Source organism: Triturus cristatus, chromosome 7 (assembly GCF_964204655.1).
Source record: "Triturus cristatus chromosome 7, aTriCri1.1, whole genome shotgun sequence".
Classification (NCBI taxonomy): domain Eukaryota; kingdom Metazoa; phylum Chordata; class Amphibia; order Caudata; family Salamandridae; genus Triturus; species Triturus cristatus.
The window spans coordinates 316256272-316272183 of NC_140590.1; the positions used below are offsets into that span (position 1 = coordinate 316256272).

Here is a 15912-nt window from a genome sequence, read left to right on the forward strand (position 1 = left end):
CTTTTGAACTTCTGCAGGGTTATTGGGGGTGCGGCAGGGGGGGGGGGTTGCTGCATTCCCGGAACCCCACTTTTAGTGCCTCTGAATTTAACCCAGTACTTTATTGACAAGGTTCCCTCTGCCTGCGAGGCTGCTCATATTCCACTCGCCCCTCCCTTCCCCTAAACACGAGGAGGTTGCGCCTAAACCCACGTGGTAAGTGAGAACTGCAAAAGAAGAGCTGGGCCCGGAGCTCACGTAGAGCTGCGTAATTGTGGCACGAGTCGCAGCTGCTAAAACGTCTTCCACGTTCCAAGCTCCCTGAAACCCAGTTAGCGGCAATGCAGCATGAAGCTCGGCTGCACTAACACGACACGCATGTGGAACTAATGGTTTCTTTCAGCATCTGCGGTTAAGGTAAAAAGTGTGCATTTTGTTTTTCTTTTACAGACGCATTCAGGCCTTCGGAAGTGAAAGCGTATCTCAGACTCTTCCACGCTTATGCGTGCTTTCTGGCCTGTGTGGAACTGCTCCCACTCTGGATTCGTGGATTTGTAATCAGAAAGTGTTTGGTTTCAGAAAGTAAGTTTGAGTATGGCAGAAACCCCGGGATGGCAGAAGTACAAGCTTCATTCGCACAAGCTGAAGTACAGGGCAGGCAGCACTATCGCTACCGTCACACATGCAGAACGTGGGGGAACACAGGCAGGGCTTTGAGTAGACCGTGGACTCAGTGGCATAAAGCACATTTTATGGAGGAGCTGGTTGGGGAGTGAGAGGGGCAACAAAGACGCTTGAGGATTTTTTTTTAAAGCTGCACTGTGATGGAACACTCTCCCACTTAAACAGCAAGGCTACACATTGTTTTTATGAACAGACTTTAATTTGCTTCCTTGTGGCCTGTCAGAAGCACGATTAATGAGTCTACACCCAGACAAGAATAAAAAACTACGAAACATAGGGAAACAAAACGCGTGCATTACTTAGCTGGTTAGATATCTCGGGGGGTTTTGCGCCTGTTGCAGTGATCTAGTTGCAACCGAGAGAGTTGAATACCGTGAAGGCCAACTCAGTCTTTTATCCTTCATGGGTCGATAAAATTAATGCTTATAATTGAAATGTGTTACTAATAGCTGCGTAGAAGTGGAAAGACACCCATTCAGTCTGGTGTAAATGGTCACTGATTTTATTATCCAATGTATATGAGAAGAGTTGACCACATCAAGAGGCCTCAAGTGCAGTGGACGTTGAGATGTTCGTAGCAGCTGTTTGCGGAGTCATCACACAAGCAAGGGGGGTCTCTCAGATCCCGCCGGCCCCTTTCTCCGGGTTCATCATGCCTTGACATGCCGACGACGTGCGAGTTTACTCGGTGGATGTGATTTCACTTTCGATGCAGAAGTCAAAGGAGGGGGGGTTGTTGCAGTGGGGAGCTGTGTGGGCCAGCCGACTCTGTAATGTACTCGAGGATAGATTAATGAACGCGCACATAAATACAGGCTGACCGGGCTTGAAAGAGGGGACGCGGCGCAGAGGTTGGACACGTGGCGTGGAGGGGCAGTCTGTGCCTTCGGATGGTCTCTGGGAGGAGATCTCGGAGGACCTGTGCACTCACCGCACACTGCAGCCACCGCTTGCCCTCACTGTTCACTATTAGGGCACAAAGCTGAACATCATCACGACGACCAAAATGAGCTGTGGCTACTAGCGCCGCGAGACGCACGTGCATTTCTTTGCGTTATGTAGTAGCAAAGGCCGTGCTCTGTGGTGGGGGAGGAAGAGGAGCGAGACGCGCGCTTGTGCTGTAATGCATTAAGAAACATCGGAGGCACAAATTTAGCCGGGTGACTAACAAGGAGGGAGGGGGAGAAGGGAGGGGCTAGTGAGAGGGAGGGAGGGGGGAGAATGGAGGGGGTAGTGAGAGCAGAGAGCAAGGGGTGGAGGAGCATTAAAACGAAATTGATTCGCGCGCTGTAAGGCTTAATGAGCCAGGACAAAAATCCAGATGGCGGTTGCGCGTGTAACCGCAAGCTTGAGGCCAGCAAAAGCGTGTGATAGCACTTTGAAAACCCACTTACTAAATGTCTGGCAGAGCAGCGCATGCGCTGGCTCAGGTGAGACCTAAAAAGAGCTGTTGGCCTTCAAACTGCCGCGCCCCAGAGTACTAGGGACTTCTAGGCAGTTTCAATCCCCTGCCCTATTATATACTAGGGGCTTATAGGGTAAGTCATGCCAATCACAGGGGTACCCCACCATACTATTGTGTACCCTAGTGTATGTAGGTGTTTTAACTGTATTCTAATGTGTTTCTTTTCAGCATAGCACTGGCCCTGGGTCTGGTTAGGCAGAGCCCAGAGTCAGTCAGAGTCAGTTACCACCAGCATCAGTCAGCAAAAAGTTGGGGGATGCCCAGGGCACAGGATGACTTTGCAACATTTAACTTTATTTGCATAGTCTCTTCCAGTCTTTAGAATCACAATGTTCAGTTTATTATTTTCCTAGCAGACAGCCCTTTCTCTGTTACAGTATTGTATGGCAATTTCAGTCCTACTATTGTATGTTTAGAAATTATATTAATTATTATTTTGTTGAGAGTTGTTTTTAATAATCCTTCTTGTAAATAGCTATTAATGTCCTTAAGAATTATTTCCAGGAATGTTAGGGGGCTAGGTTTCCCTATTAAAAGACCTAGGATTTTACCACATTTAGCTAAGTTAAATACAGATGTGGCCTTATTACAAGAAATTCACTTAATACAATCTGAAGTGTGCATACAAGTGTCAAATGTATTCCCTATGGACTGCTGGGGTAGTACTGTGCCCTTCAGAAGAGTGCCATAGCAGGCGCAGGTGAAAGGCTATATTGAAAGAAGGCTGGGCAAAAAAATGTGTATTAAGGACCTGCGTTGGTAAAACAAACTGTCGGTGATCTGCTCCCGCCCCCAACAAAGTCCTCATCACACACTATATGTGCCATGCTTGCATCTCGTTGCCTCTCAGACCCCCAGCCTCAGCACATCGTACAGTCAAAGAACCCCGTTAGGTGCTGCTCAGCTACGGCTGGTCTGCACGCACGTGAACAACAGAATGCACCCCACTTCCGTTGCACGATTCTAAGGGTGGCAAGATATGGTACAAGGTACAAGGGACGATTTTCGTCAGAAAGGGGAAGGCTTGCATCACCCCTCGCCCCCATCCTCCCCCCCACCCCACTCACATGGAGTGTGAACAGTTCCCCCCTGTATGTCACAAAGCTCCTCCTGCGAGTATTCTTGCTTCTGTGTACTTCTTGACTCCTGCGATGGATATCGGGTGGCTTGTGTGTGTGTATTAGCGCGAGTGCACACCGACTTTGGCCCAGAAGCAATAATAACTCACTTCAGTTGCAGGATATTTCACAGCAGGGGGCGGGGGGGTAGGGGGGGTCAGTGCTCAATAATTAATCTGTAAAACAGACTATTGCTGCGAACTGACCCGGGAGGGCATCCCGTGGCCATGCTGAACGGAACGGCCTGAGCTGTAACAGACCCAAAGATCGCCTTTTCTCGTTGTGGCCTTAGAATCAAGGATTTATGCGAACTGAATTAATACTCGGCAGGATAACAAAACGGAGTAGGACTTCTGCGCGCGCCTGTTTGTGTAAGAGAAAGAGAATTAATAGAACCAGGAGGACATGGAGAAGAGGGGGAGAGAGATCTGGAGAATGAAAGAAATGAAGGGGGAGAGGAAAGAGGTTGAGAAGGGAGACAGAGAAGGGAGAGAGACAACAATGAGACAGAAAGGAGACGCTAGAAACTAGAAAGAAAACAAGAAGAGAAAGGGGGATATTAAGACGATGATGACAGAAAAGAGGAAAAAAATAGGAGGCAGAGAGCGAGAAAAACGAGAGAGACAAAGAGAGCGAAAGGGAGAAAGAACGCGAGCCAGTAAGACAAACTGGGAGAGTGAAACATGGGGGCAAAAGAGAACAGAGAAGACAGAGACAAAGAGGAAAAAGAAAGGGAGGCAGGAATACAGGGAAAGAAAGTGAACCTCGATTCTTATCATATTTAGCACTGGGCTCAACAAACTTTCATCTATTGAACGTGATGGAAGCTTGAATCGGTCTATACGCTATACAGTTGTATTTCTAATAATAGAAAACGTTGAAATACATCGAGGTGCGCACACGGCATTTGTGCTGGCTTCTGTTTCCTTTCGGCTTAAGGGAATAAATGCTTAAATTGAGCAAAAAGAGGGTGCTCACGTCTGCAGAGATCATACAAGCAGGAAGGGGGTGGCAAATGGTGTGCACTTTCACGGCCGCTTTGATGTCCTCAGTGGCCGCGCGGCTCACTGAGGACATCAAAGCGACCGTGAAAGTGATCAGGCAGTGCTTTTCAGGCTGCCAAATGGTGCGCGCGCCCGGCGCACATGCACTGTATTTGGAGGCCTGAAAAGCACTCGTTTGCACTTCCAGATCCCCCTTTAACAAAAGCTCTCGCGAGAGCAGCGCTAAAGCGCTGTCTCAGGCGAGACCTAAAAAGCACTTTTTACCGCCTGCAGGTTGCTGTACAGAAGGGATTGCAGACAACATGCAGGAGCTGCTGAATGTGTCCGGCAAAGTAAACTGGGACAAATTCAGCATGCTATACTGGAGCCAGCCTGTATCTGGCTCAATAATAGTTGCCGGATCTGGCATCCAGTTGGTTCCCCCTCCTCTCCTGCACTGGTGATCAGAGATGTTTTAAGACATGGGCAAAGTGGGCAATTGCCCAGGGCCCCCATTTCTTTCAAGGCTCTCTCGGTAAAGTAAATGAGAAGGTCGAAATTCCTGCCATAATAATGTTACTCATAAAAAACTGCTTATTTCTCTCATTTTACAGCCGAGCATGCTAAACAGAAACGCAGGGAAAAATTTAGTAAAGTTTAGACCTGGGCATAGTCACTCCAAGTGACGCAAAGCAGCATAAACTCTTGCAAGGGTATTTATTTTCCAGCGCTAAACGTATTTTGCACTGGAAAGGTGTCCCTTTCTCAGTTCAAATAGCTGTATTTGGGGGCATTACTTGGGTGTAATTTCGGCAGATTAGGGCAAACGGCAATACTTTTTTTACTCCAAGCCTAGTGTACTAAAATATACAGGCTGGGTTTTTCGTTAAAAAAATAACACCTTCTTAAAGCAGGTGCTACCATGAAGAAATGTTTTGTTTTGTCCAAATGGCATGCACATTGCATGTGTGCTGTATTGTCCAGCATGCATGCAATGTGTGGAATGTTTCAGAATACTCTAGGCATACATTTTTGTACAGGAAGACCATGCTTCCAATAAGAATCCTATGCTACACAGCATCGTAGTGCTAAGGTGGTGCACGGAGTTAGGCAGCCTACTTGTGCACCAGTGCAGGGGTAGGGAGCTGCAGCAGAGCATTTTAAATGCATAGGGCTCTGTGATGTTTTCTCCCCCTTGTGCAGTCACAGCACAGTAATTTTCGTTGCTGCATTAAAAACATAATACATCTGCCATTAGTGTGCATGCCTAGCCTGCCCATTCGTAACCCTCACAGTTTGACGCATTGGTGGCAATTAAATTGAAAAATGACATATGTGTCATTTCTCTTCACTTACTTCACCTCACCTCTTCTTTCCTAATCCTCTCTCCTAACCCCTCTCTCTACCCTTCTCTATGTACCTTCATTATCTCTATCTCACCATACTCAATACAACTCACTTGACTTCATCTCCCTCTATCTCTCTCTCATGACCTTGCCCCTCTATATATCACTCCCATACATCTATATCTGACTCTCTCACATTTCTGTCCCTCATCCCTCTCTCTGTACCTCACAACTATGTTTCCATTTGACCTCCTTATAACTCTCCTCCATCTGTTTACCTTCTCACACAACTTAATCTTTATCTTTACATCACTGATTTATCTCTCTCCAATTCTTAGCCACCATGCACCTCTGTCATCCCTTTCTCTACATCACCACTCCTCCTCACCTATCTCATTTCTCTCTCTATCTCATATCTCCCTCACTACCCTTTTCTCCCTCGCTACCCTTTTCTACCTCACCACTCTATTTCTCACTATCTAACTTCCCAATTTACCTCACCATTAGTTCAATACCTCACCTACTGACCTCCCCTTTTTATTGTTCTACTTCCGTTTCCTTTTCTTCACCTTTCTTAATATGTTACTCCTTTTTAGCTACCTCTATTTCTCTACTTCAACCCCTATTTCTTTAACTCTCTCACCCATTCTCTCTTACACAAATGCATATCTCTTTATGGACCTCCTTCCCATTTCAAATCACCCCTCCACCTCAACTATTCATTTCAAGCTCCTTCTTTATAGATCTCTTTACTTCACCATCTCTTTGTCTCACAACTCTTTACCTCTGCATGAATTTCATCTCTCTTTCTGTATTTCACATATGCCACACAACTTCCTCCTTTTGCTCTGTACCACATTTCTATTCCAACTCTTCACCCCTCTCTGTGCCTTTCTCTGTTTCTGCTGCTCTCTTTGCCGACCAGCGTATATCTACCTGTTCTAATGTTTCACTCTCTCTACCGTGTACTTCTGTGTTTTTTTCTCAGGTCTAGCTAACTACCTCTTGCTCCATTTATCTCGAACTCACCTCTTTTTCTTTCTCTTCTCTCTTTTTTCCTCCTCCCTTGGATTGCTCTACTTCTCTGCCTCTCTCTTCATTTCTTTCTCATTATCTCTATTTTTCTCTACATCTCTACCACACTCAAAAACATATCTACTTCTATAATTTTCTTTTTCTACTTACATCTTCCTTTTTCTCCTTCTCTTTATCTTTCTGTCTGGTTCTCTATTTACTTTATCTCCCTAACTCACTTATCTTTCTACATCATCGCTACCTCTAAACTCTTACTCCTCTACTTGATGTCGCTCACTATCCTGTTCTCTTTATGCCTCTCTCTTTCTCTCGTATCCTGTCTCTTAGTCATCAGGGTCACAGCTAACTGTTTAACCAAAGAAGTGTATATATATAAAGAGGAAAAGAAGGACATAGAGGGGAAGAGAAATTAGGAGAAATGTATTACATTTTTATCAATCGAATGGTTACAATCCTCAGAGCACTGCTTAAATTTTCACTGTTGCAAGAACACCAGTAGTAAAGGGAGTTATATTTGTGATTACAAGTATTTGGCAACTAGGGCTACAATTTCAAGAGCTATGTGCATACGTCTTATTTTAATATTATGCACGAGTCCACTGAACATCTAACAATACACAATTAGCATGTTCTCCTACAATGGGAGTATCAAGCTGGCAAGACACTGAAATCCACGTAAAATGTTTTTGTTGGATGTAAACAAATGTCTAGATCCAAACTCAAATGGATCAGGCATATTGAGTTTTGGCAGTTTTTGCTTATACTAATTTCTGAAAGTTTAACAAATACTTCAATAATGGGGGAGTGGCTAGAAGCCAGGCAAAATGCCTGCAACCTAGTGGAGCTCCGTGACCGGGAGAACCCTCCACATTAATCCGATCATTTACCCGCGGCTAAAGAGCAACATCGGCGTGACCGGAACGTCTGGGCATTTGATTGTGCCTATTGGGAACCACGTGGAGGCAGCGACAGCCGAACACCAGGTGGGGACAGATTGCGGCCTGCCTGCAGTTTTGAAGCCGGGACCTCGCGTGGGCTCTCCACCTGCGGCCGCGCCGGGACCAGAGCCATCGGGGACAGCGGGGCTTGCGACACGAGAGGACTGAAAGCGGCCGCCCGGGACATCTTGAAGGGCGGTCGCGGACTCCACATATTCCACATCTGGAACCCCATCGAGTCAGGCGGGGAGCGGACTTTGTTTAATTGAATGCCCCGGCGGCGCTCATGGCGGACCTCCTGATGACGCGCTCAACACCGGCGCGCAGAAGACCGGCTGCACCGGACCCCGCGGGGGAGCCAACACTCCTGGTCGGCCACGGGGCTGTGCGCCCTGAAGGGCTGGGGCCCATTCCTCCGAGGGTACCGAGGCCTCGCCCGGAACTGCGGCCTCGGCCGGCATTAAGGCGACAGGAGCGGGGACACGCATGGCAACAACAGTGACGGCCATCTCCACCCACTGGCAAATTGGACAAATTTGCATACACCAAAGACCCACCAGACAAACCACAGACGAGTCTGGCGCAATCTGAAGTTCCTGCACCAAAAGGGCCTGACACAATCACGCTGGTGGACGTAATGAGCGTCCTCCAACAACTGCAGTTCACTATTGGCACGATTTCTATGGCCCTTTCCCTGATTTCTCCAAGTTATCGCAGAGACTAACAGAGGTGGAATCTACAACAGAGACACTATCCACAGACACAGCCACGCTGCAACGACAGGTGGCCAGCCTGGAAGAAGACAACAAATTTATCCTCGCCAAACTTGACGATCAGGAAGGGCGCTCACGCTGTAACAACGAGCAAATTATCGGTGTTCCGGAGAAGATGGGCGGGCCGGCTCTGGACCTCTTTGTGGAAGACCTCCTGAAAAAACAGCTGCAACCAAGGGGACGTTCCAGCTTCTTCTCCGCCGAAAGGGCTCACCGAGTGCCGGGTGGGAGACCTCGCCCTGGTGCCCCCCCCCCCAGGCCAATTCTGGCCCGCCTTTTCAATTTCCGAGATCGAGACGTCATTCTGTAGGCAGCCAGGACAGCCCCGCCGATCCGCATCGAGAACTCCACGGTCACGCTCTACCCAGATTATACAGCGGCAGTCACTAAACAACCTCGGAGTTTTCTGGACGTCAAGAAGGAACTGAGGGCCAGAGAACTTACGTAGTCCATGCTCTTCCTAGCGAAACTCAGGATAGGAGCAGAAGGAAAAACCTGGTTCTTTGTCACGCCTGCGGAGGCCATAGACTGGTTGGAGGAATGGCGTCCAGCAGCAAGATCCCGCAAACCAAGTACCCAGCAGCACCACCGACTCGGCGAGTCGCAAAGATCGAAATCACCGGAATCCAGCGACAAAGGGGACTAGGGGCACGCGACCCGGAGGGCAAGAATAATAAACACTGGACTAGCCCAAAGACATATTCCTCTCTTGGCGCGCACTGTCCCACAACACGTTTGCTTCACTTAATGACCCGGACACCGGGCGCACCACACACGCAGTGGCGGCTGTTCCGCCTCTATGAGGACTGCTAGCCGTTGATGGTGACGCCGGCAGGGAGGACTTCCATGGACACGGACACTCACTTACCCCCACGCAAGTACCAGTTCTGGGGCAAAAGCACTCTGCTCAGTTGGGGAGGCGGGTAGTTTGGGGACCGCCGGGCAGGGAGGGGGGAGGAAAATATGGGACAGTTATTGGTGTTATGTCTCGTTTGTTTCAGATTCATGGTCGGAAGACAGAGACTGAAGTTTATGTTCACGTTTGAAATTTTTAGTTTGTTGATGTTTTGCTGCCCATTGCTTATGCTGTACAATCTCAGGTTTGCACACGCGTGACCCAACGACCACCACACATTCATCCAATGCCTACCAATCACACAACTGCCCCGAGGGAGGTAATTCCTGAACTCGCACAGCCACCGTCAAGAGACACCCATAAACCTAGTCCACCTCTTACTATGATCTCCTGGAATGTCAACGGTCTAGGCGACAAAATAAAGAGAGGGTTAATACTACAATATCTCAAGAGGCATGCGCCCTCTGTGATCCTTTTACAAGAAACTTACTTAGTGGGAACTGCTACCAAGGCACTCGATAGGCGGGGTTTCACACTCAGCATTCACCTCTGGTTCCAGAGGGGTAGGTATACTTGTCCGAAGGGGCTGCCCACTAGTAATCCAGAGCACCAAAACAGATGACCAGGGCCGCTTCGCAGCGCTTTCCTGTCAGTGGGAGGGGCGGGCCTACAATTTTGTCTCCATCTATGCACCCCCTGCACTTCAGTCTTACCCTCCCTGCATTAGGGTAATTCCTGCTCACGCTGCCCATTGGAGAACTAATTGTAGGAGGCGACTTTAACGCCATACTCGATTCTGCCCTAGATAGACTTCCTCGGCGCAGTCAAGGGATCACCCCCACGCCCCTTCGAGAGTTCACGGAAGCACTTGGCCTGGTAGATATCTTGTGCGCGCACCACCCCACGGAGCTTCAATACACGCACCACTCAGGGGCTCATCACAGTTTGTCCAGAATTGACTATATCCTCTCGTCTCCGTCGAGTCTTGACCGTATTCTAGACGCTAAGCACCTCCCCAGAGGGATATCCGACCATTCATCGATTTTACTCATATACACCTTACAACGTACTGGGAGACAGCGCATATACCCCATATACCCGGGATATGTGAAAGACACGACCATAGGTAAACAACTACACAAGACCACGAAACACTATTTCCAAGACAACATGTGCTCAGTATCCTCTCCCACCATTCTCTGGGAGGCATACAAGACAGTCATACGCGGACAGGCCATTTCCCTGATCACTACACACAAGCGAAACAAAGCCCAGCACGTACAGGAGCTAGAGAGGGCGGTTAGCCTTGCGGAAGCTGATCGCACAAGAGATCCGACCGAAGAGACGACCCACAAACTAGCCCTCGCCACATAGGCCCTCAGTGACCACAAGTGGGAGGAAGCCAAGGCCAGAGTACGACAAACGCAACACACAATTTACAAAGTAGGGGACAAAGCAGGCAAACTCCTTGCCTGGCTGGACAAAAAGGAATTGGCAGATCGCTGGGTGGCCCGGATACGCACACTATCTGGGGAGGAAGTCACGGACCCACAGGACATAGTCACAGCTTTCGCACGTCACTACCAGACAGTTTACACGCCAGCCTCACACACCACCGTGCAAGAAGGCATGGCCTTCCTGAAAGATATACGCTTGCCAAAGTTGACCACCCTCGAGACACAAACACTAGAAGCACCCCTCACGGCTGATCATATTACAGCAGCTATCAGAGGACTCCAACCGGGTAAGGCACTAGGTCCGAATGGCATTCCCGTGGAGCTCTATAAGAAAGAAGCAGACATACCAGGGCCCCATTTGCTACAGATGTACGTAGACAGCCTTGAAGCGGGACTATTGCCAAAGGACCAAAGAGTGGCCACTCTGGTGGCGATTCCAAAGCCAGGTAAAACCCCTGAAGAATGCACCTCCTACCGTCCTATTTCACTTCTCAAAGTGGAGGTCAAAATATTGGTGAAGGCACTGGCGACTCGGCTCCAACCCCACCTTGCGTCCCTTGTCCACCCCGACCAATCGGGCTTCATGCCCGGTCGAAACACAGCAATGAATCTGAGGCGACTACATGGAGTATTGGTCCGCATGCCAACGATACATGAAGAGGCGGTTATACTATCCTTAGACGCCAGCAGGGTGGAATGGCCCTTCCTTTTTGCGGTGCTGCAGAACTTTGGTTTCAGGCCTCAATTTCTGCCCTGGGTCCGGCTTCTATACACGCAACCACTAGCACACGTGGTGATTAATAGGAGGGTCTCTGAGGACTTCCCCCTGGGATGAGGGACCAGACAGGGCTGCCCCCTATCCCCGTTATTGTTTGCTCTTGTGCTTGAACCCCTCGCGGCCTGAATTAGAGAAGACCCAGTGATAACGGGACTGCGTTGGTCTGAGGGATGGGAAGACCGTATTTCCCTCTACGTAGATGATATACTGTTATACATGGCCTCCCCCAGCCACTCAATTAATTGCCTCTTAGATATATGTGCATCCTATGGCTGATTCTCGGGTTACACGATAAATTGGACAAAATCGGTCATATACATTCTCCACGGTCCCCCACCGCGGCTGCCCAGGGGCCTGACAATACAAAATGATGACGGAGGGTTTAAATATCTAGGCATTAACATTACCTTAGACAGTGCTCAGTTCTATAAACGCAACCTTGCACCCCCGCTTAAGAGACTTAAAAGCGATGTGAAACATTAGCACTCCATTCCTCTGACCGTGCTGGGCCGTGCGGCCCTTTTCAAAATTATGGCCCTCCCCAGGTTTTTGTACGTCCTCCAAAACACACCAACCCCAGTCCCTTTTTCCTACTTTAAAGCCATCGAGGCAGCAGTAAGCGACCTCCTATGGGTCGGGAAACCCCCCGCATTGCAATGAACAAACTAACCAGGAGCTGGTACGACGGTGGGATCGCTCTGCCCAATGTGCGGCTGTACTACTGGGCCTCCCAACTTATAATAGTGAACCAGTGGCTCCACGCCCCACACGAGGAACCAGCACTGTGTATGGACAGACACGCCCTAGGCACTGATAGACTCCCTAACTACTTGTTTTTCCTCTAATTAACCTAATCTTTTCTCCCTTAATTGTGCTTTTCTCCACTGCATCTACTGTACTTGACATTTTGCCTCCTCCCTAACTACTAGTTTTTCCTCCGATTAATCTCATCTTTTATCCTTTAACTGCCCTTTTCTCCACTGCATCCACTGTACTTTATGTATTGCCTTCTCTCTAACTACTTGTTTTTTTTCAGATTAAACACTTTTTTCCTTCTATTAACTGCTCTCTCGTCCATCATTATCTCATTTTTTACTCCCACCTAACGCTCGCTTGCCAACCCACTTATCGTTAGTTTTCGGCATTCTCTATACTGCTTGTTTTTCCTGCCCTCAGGGCCGCTCTCCCTCCCACTTCCCACCTCCTGCTGATGCCACCCAGTGTCCCTTCCAGGAGCCTACTTAATGGAGGCCGCAGCACTATCCGATTGAGCAGGTCTCTGGGTCAGCTCCCCACTGCTGCTGCCAATTAGAGCAGTCCTCTCGAGTACCTTTGCCTGAACCTCCTGTACGGATGATCCACTGCATCAACTGTGTTTTACGTTTTCCCTCCTCCCTTACTACTCATTGTTCCTCCAATTAAACTTGTTTTCCCCGTATTAACTGTGCTTTCTTCCATCATTTGTCTTATTTTCCCTCCCACCTAACGCTCGCTTGCCCCCACATATTGTTAGTTTTCAGCGTTCTCTCTGACGCTCGTTTTTCCCGTCCTCAACGCCTCTCTCCCTCCCACTTCCCGCCTCTCGCTGACCCCGCCCAGCACCCCTTCCTCCCACGAGCCTACTTAATGGAGGCAACAGCGGGCCATGCCACTGGTGTGCCAAAGGAAAGCCCGTCTGCGCCCGGCCGCTCCTGGACTGCACCCAGCACCAGGAACCCTGGATCTTCAACCACCCACAGTCCACAAGCACACAACAGAGATCTGGGGCACCATCACCTCCCTCACCTCCCTCACCTCTGAAGTTGTCTTCCTTATCAAGACTTGCCTTAAACCGACATCCGAACCCGATATCGCCACTGCCACATCCAACGGCTACAAGATAGTACACTGCGACCACTTCAATAAACACAGAGGTGGAATAAGTATCGTCCACTAAGAATCCCTCCACTGCACAGCCGCCGCAGACAACCCCACCCCTGTCATGGAACACCTCAACTTCCAAATCAACAAAGACGGCAAGACTACCATCGGGTGCACCCTTGCCTACAGACTGCCAGGCCCACGTCCCACCTTCTGCGAGGCCATACCCAACTTCAACACCCCACTAGCCATCAACTCCAAGAAATTTATTATTCTCGGAGACCTAAAGTTTCACCTCAACAGCCCCATTAATGCCAACCTCGAGAGCATGAGCAACCTCGGCCTCTCCCAACTAGTCACCGAACCCACACACATCGCCGAGCACACGCTCAACCCAATCTTTACAGCCAGCAATAGAGTCCGGTACAGCCATGTCACCGAATATACCTGGTTGGACCACTCAATCATCCACTAACCATCACAGCAGCCCCCACCGCCTCCACAAAACCACGCAGCACCACCTACATGAGCTGGAGCAAGGTACCCGAGAACCAATGGACCAACACCCTCAGCTCCTCCCATTCCGGACACCATTTGGAAGGACAGTATATCCACCACATTATGTTGGGCCAACAGTTATCACTATGCATAATAAACTCGTTTTCACTTTATGACTGGGAGAGGCTGAGAGCCTGACCTCCTCTGGATTGCTGAGTACTGTTACTGGTCTTGCGATTCATTGAGATACTGGTGACTGCGGCAGTGTTTACACCTAGTTTTATAGTACTACATAGTTATGGGAGGGAGAGTAGGCAGGGGAGAGTGATTGGGACGGGGTTCAGTGCTCATTTGGTCACAAATTGAGTCGTAGGGGTTCCTGTATATTCTGCATGTGAGAGGGATTAGAAGAGGCACTCTGCGGGAAATATTGCAATTTGTTATTTTGCTCTTTTGGGTTACTTCTACCACCTACTGGCGAAGTAGAGTAGTGAGCTGGCTAGCAGCACCCAGTAGATGGGCATGGCTACCTTTACGAGACCCCTATGGCAAACACAGAGCCTATAAACAAACTCCTAACCTCGAATGTACGAGGCCTGAATAGATCTGAGAAAAGAAGTAGGGTGCATGCGTACTTGGAGAGATATGAGGTGGCTATAGCCTTTCTCCAGGAAACCCACCAGTGGGGGGACTGCATTAAATACCTGAGGAAACAATGGAGGGGCCAGTTATATGCCACATCCTAATATAGGTATGCATGGCAGGTCTTGATATGGGTTGCCCCAGGGGTTCTCTTCAAGATGACATATGTCCATGTAGATCCTGTCTGGAGATAAGTCATCTTAGTTGGCACACTTGATGCACACGAGCTATGCATTTTATTTATTTATTTATGTATTATTAATGTTTATGCACTATATGTTGATGATGGTGCTTACTTTGGCACGGTGCTAACAGCAGCTCCGAGTTACTTGGTAGCGGCGGTCTTAATGGTGAGCAACTTTAACTGTGTATTGGATGGTGCACTAGATAGGTTCCTGTCTATGCAGGGCACTAAACTCAGCACGACAACAGCACTTACACAGGCAAAGACGAGTATGGGGTTGGTTGGTTGATATATGGCAAGTGCATTATCCGCAGACACTAACATACGCAAGTTATTCCCCAGCGGCTAGCGCGCACAGCAGACTAGACTACTTTTTCACACAGTCGGACTCAACACCGCAAGTGGTTGACTTGACCAATTTGGCTTGGTATCTATCAGACCAGTTGCCCATATTGATCACCTACTCCCTGATTAAGCTGAAGACTATTGTAGGAAAGTAGGATCTATTTCTATGGTTACCCCCACTTTTTGCTTGGTGCTAAGCTGTTTTTGACTGGTCTGACTGAAAGCCTGCTAATCAGTACCCCAGTCTATCTGCTTTCTCCCTAAATTGTTGTGTTAAGTACTTAGATACACTCCAGATTGGATACTGGGGTACCCTTATCAGTCCCTAGTATATGGTACTAAGGTACCCAGGGCATGGGTACCCAAGAGGTCTTCCATGGGCTGAAGCATGCATTATGCCACCCATGGGAGACCATGCAAAATGGAACTACAGGCCTGCCATTGCAGCCTGTATAGGTTGGTGCATGCACCACTTACTAAAGATATAGGTTTACTAGATCTAAGGGTCACTGCACTTAAAACCTTTAAGTCACCCCTATAGCAGGCCTTTGCAATCCTAAAGCCAGAGTGTGTGGTTCTAAGTGAGAGGGTGGCCCTGCATGAGCAGGACAACCTTGCAGCCTACGGAGTCCATTCTCCCGGGTTGTCAGTGAAGCAGCCATATACTATATAGAGGTGCACCACGTAATTACGCAATGACCATCTCAAAAACGGCTGCAATTAATCCTATCATGTTGGAATCATACCCCCAACACCATAAAAGGTGTGGGAGGTATGATTCCAAGCACTGGAAGAGCCCTCCGTTTGGCTCTCAGTGTTCCCGGTACGAGTCTTCCAGACCCGGACAGCACAAAATGGTTGCTGCCAACCAGAGACACATTTCTGCCCTCCTACTGCTGAGCCAAGCTTGAGCAGAGGAAGGTAGAACAATAGGCATCCTGTCACAGGGAGGTGTGACCACCTTCTAGACA

The 15912-nt window shown here is 48.8% G+C and overlaps 1 protein-coding gene across 1 annotated transcript in view; it reads left to right on the plus strand.

Annotated features, from left to right (window-relative positions):
- Positions 1 to 237: 237 nt before the first annotated feature.
- Positions 238 to 15912, plus strand: part of HSPBP1 (HSPA (Hsp70) binding protein 1) — a 282294-nt gene continuing 266619 nt past the window's right edge. The window contains exon 1 of the mRNA XM_085616381.1: positions 238 to 396. The gene's annotated coding sequence lies outside the window, so the exon portion shown is untranslated. The remainder of the gene's footprint in view (positions 397 to 15912) is intronic.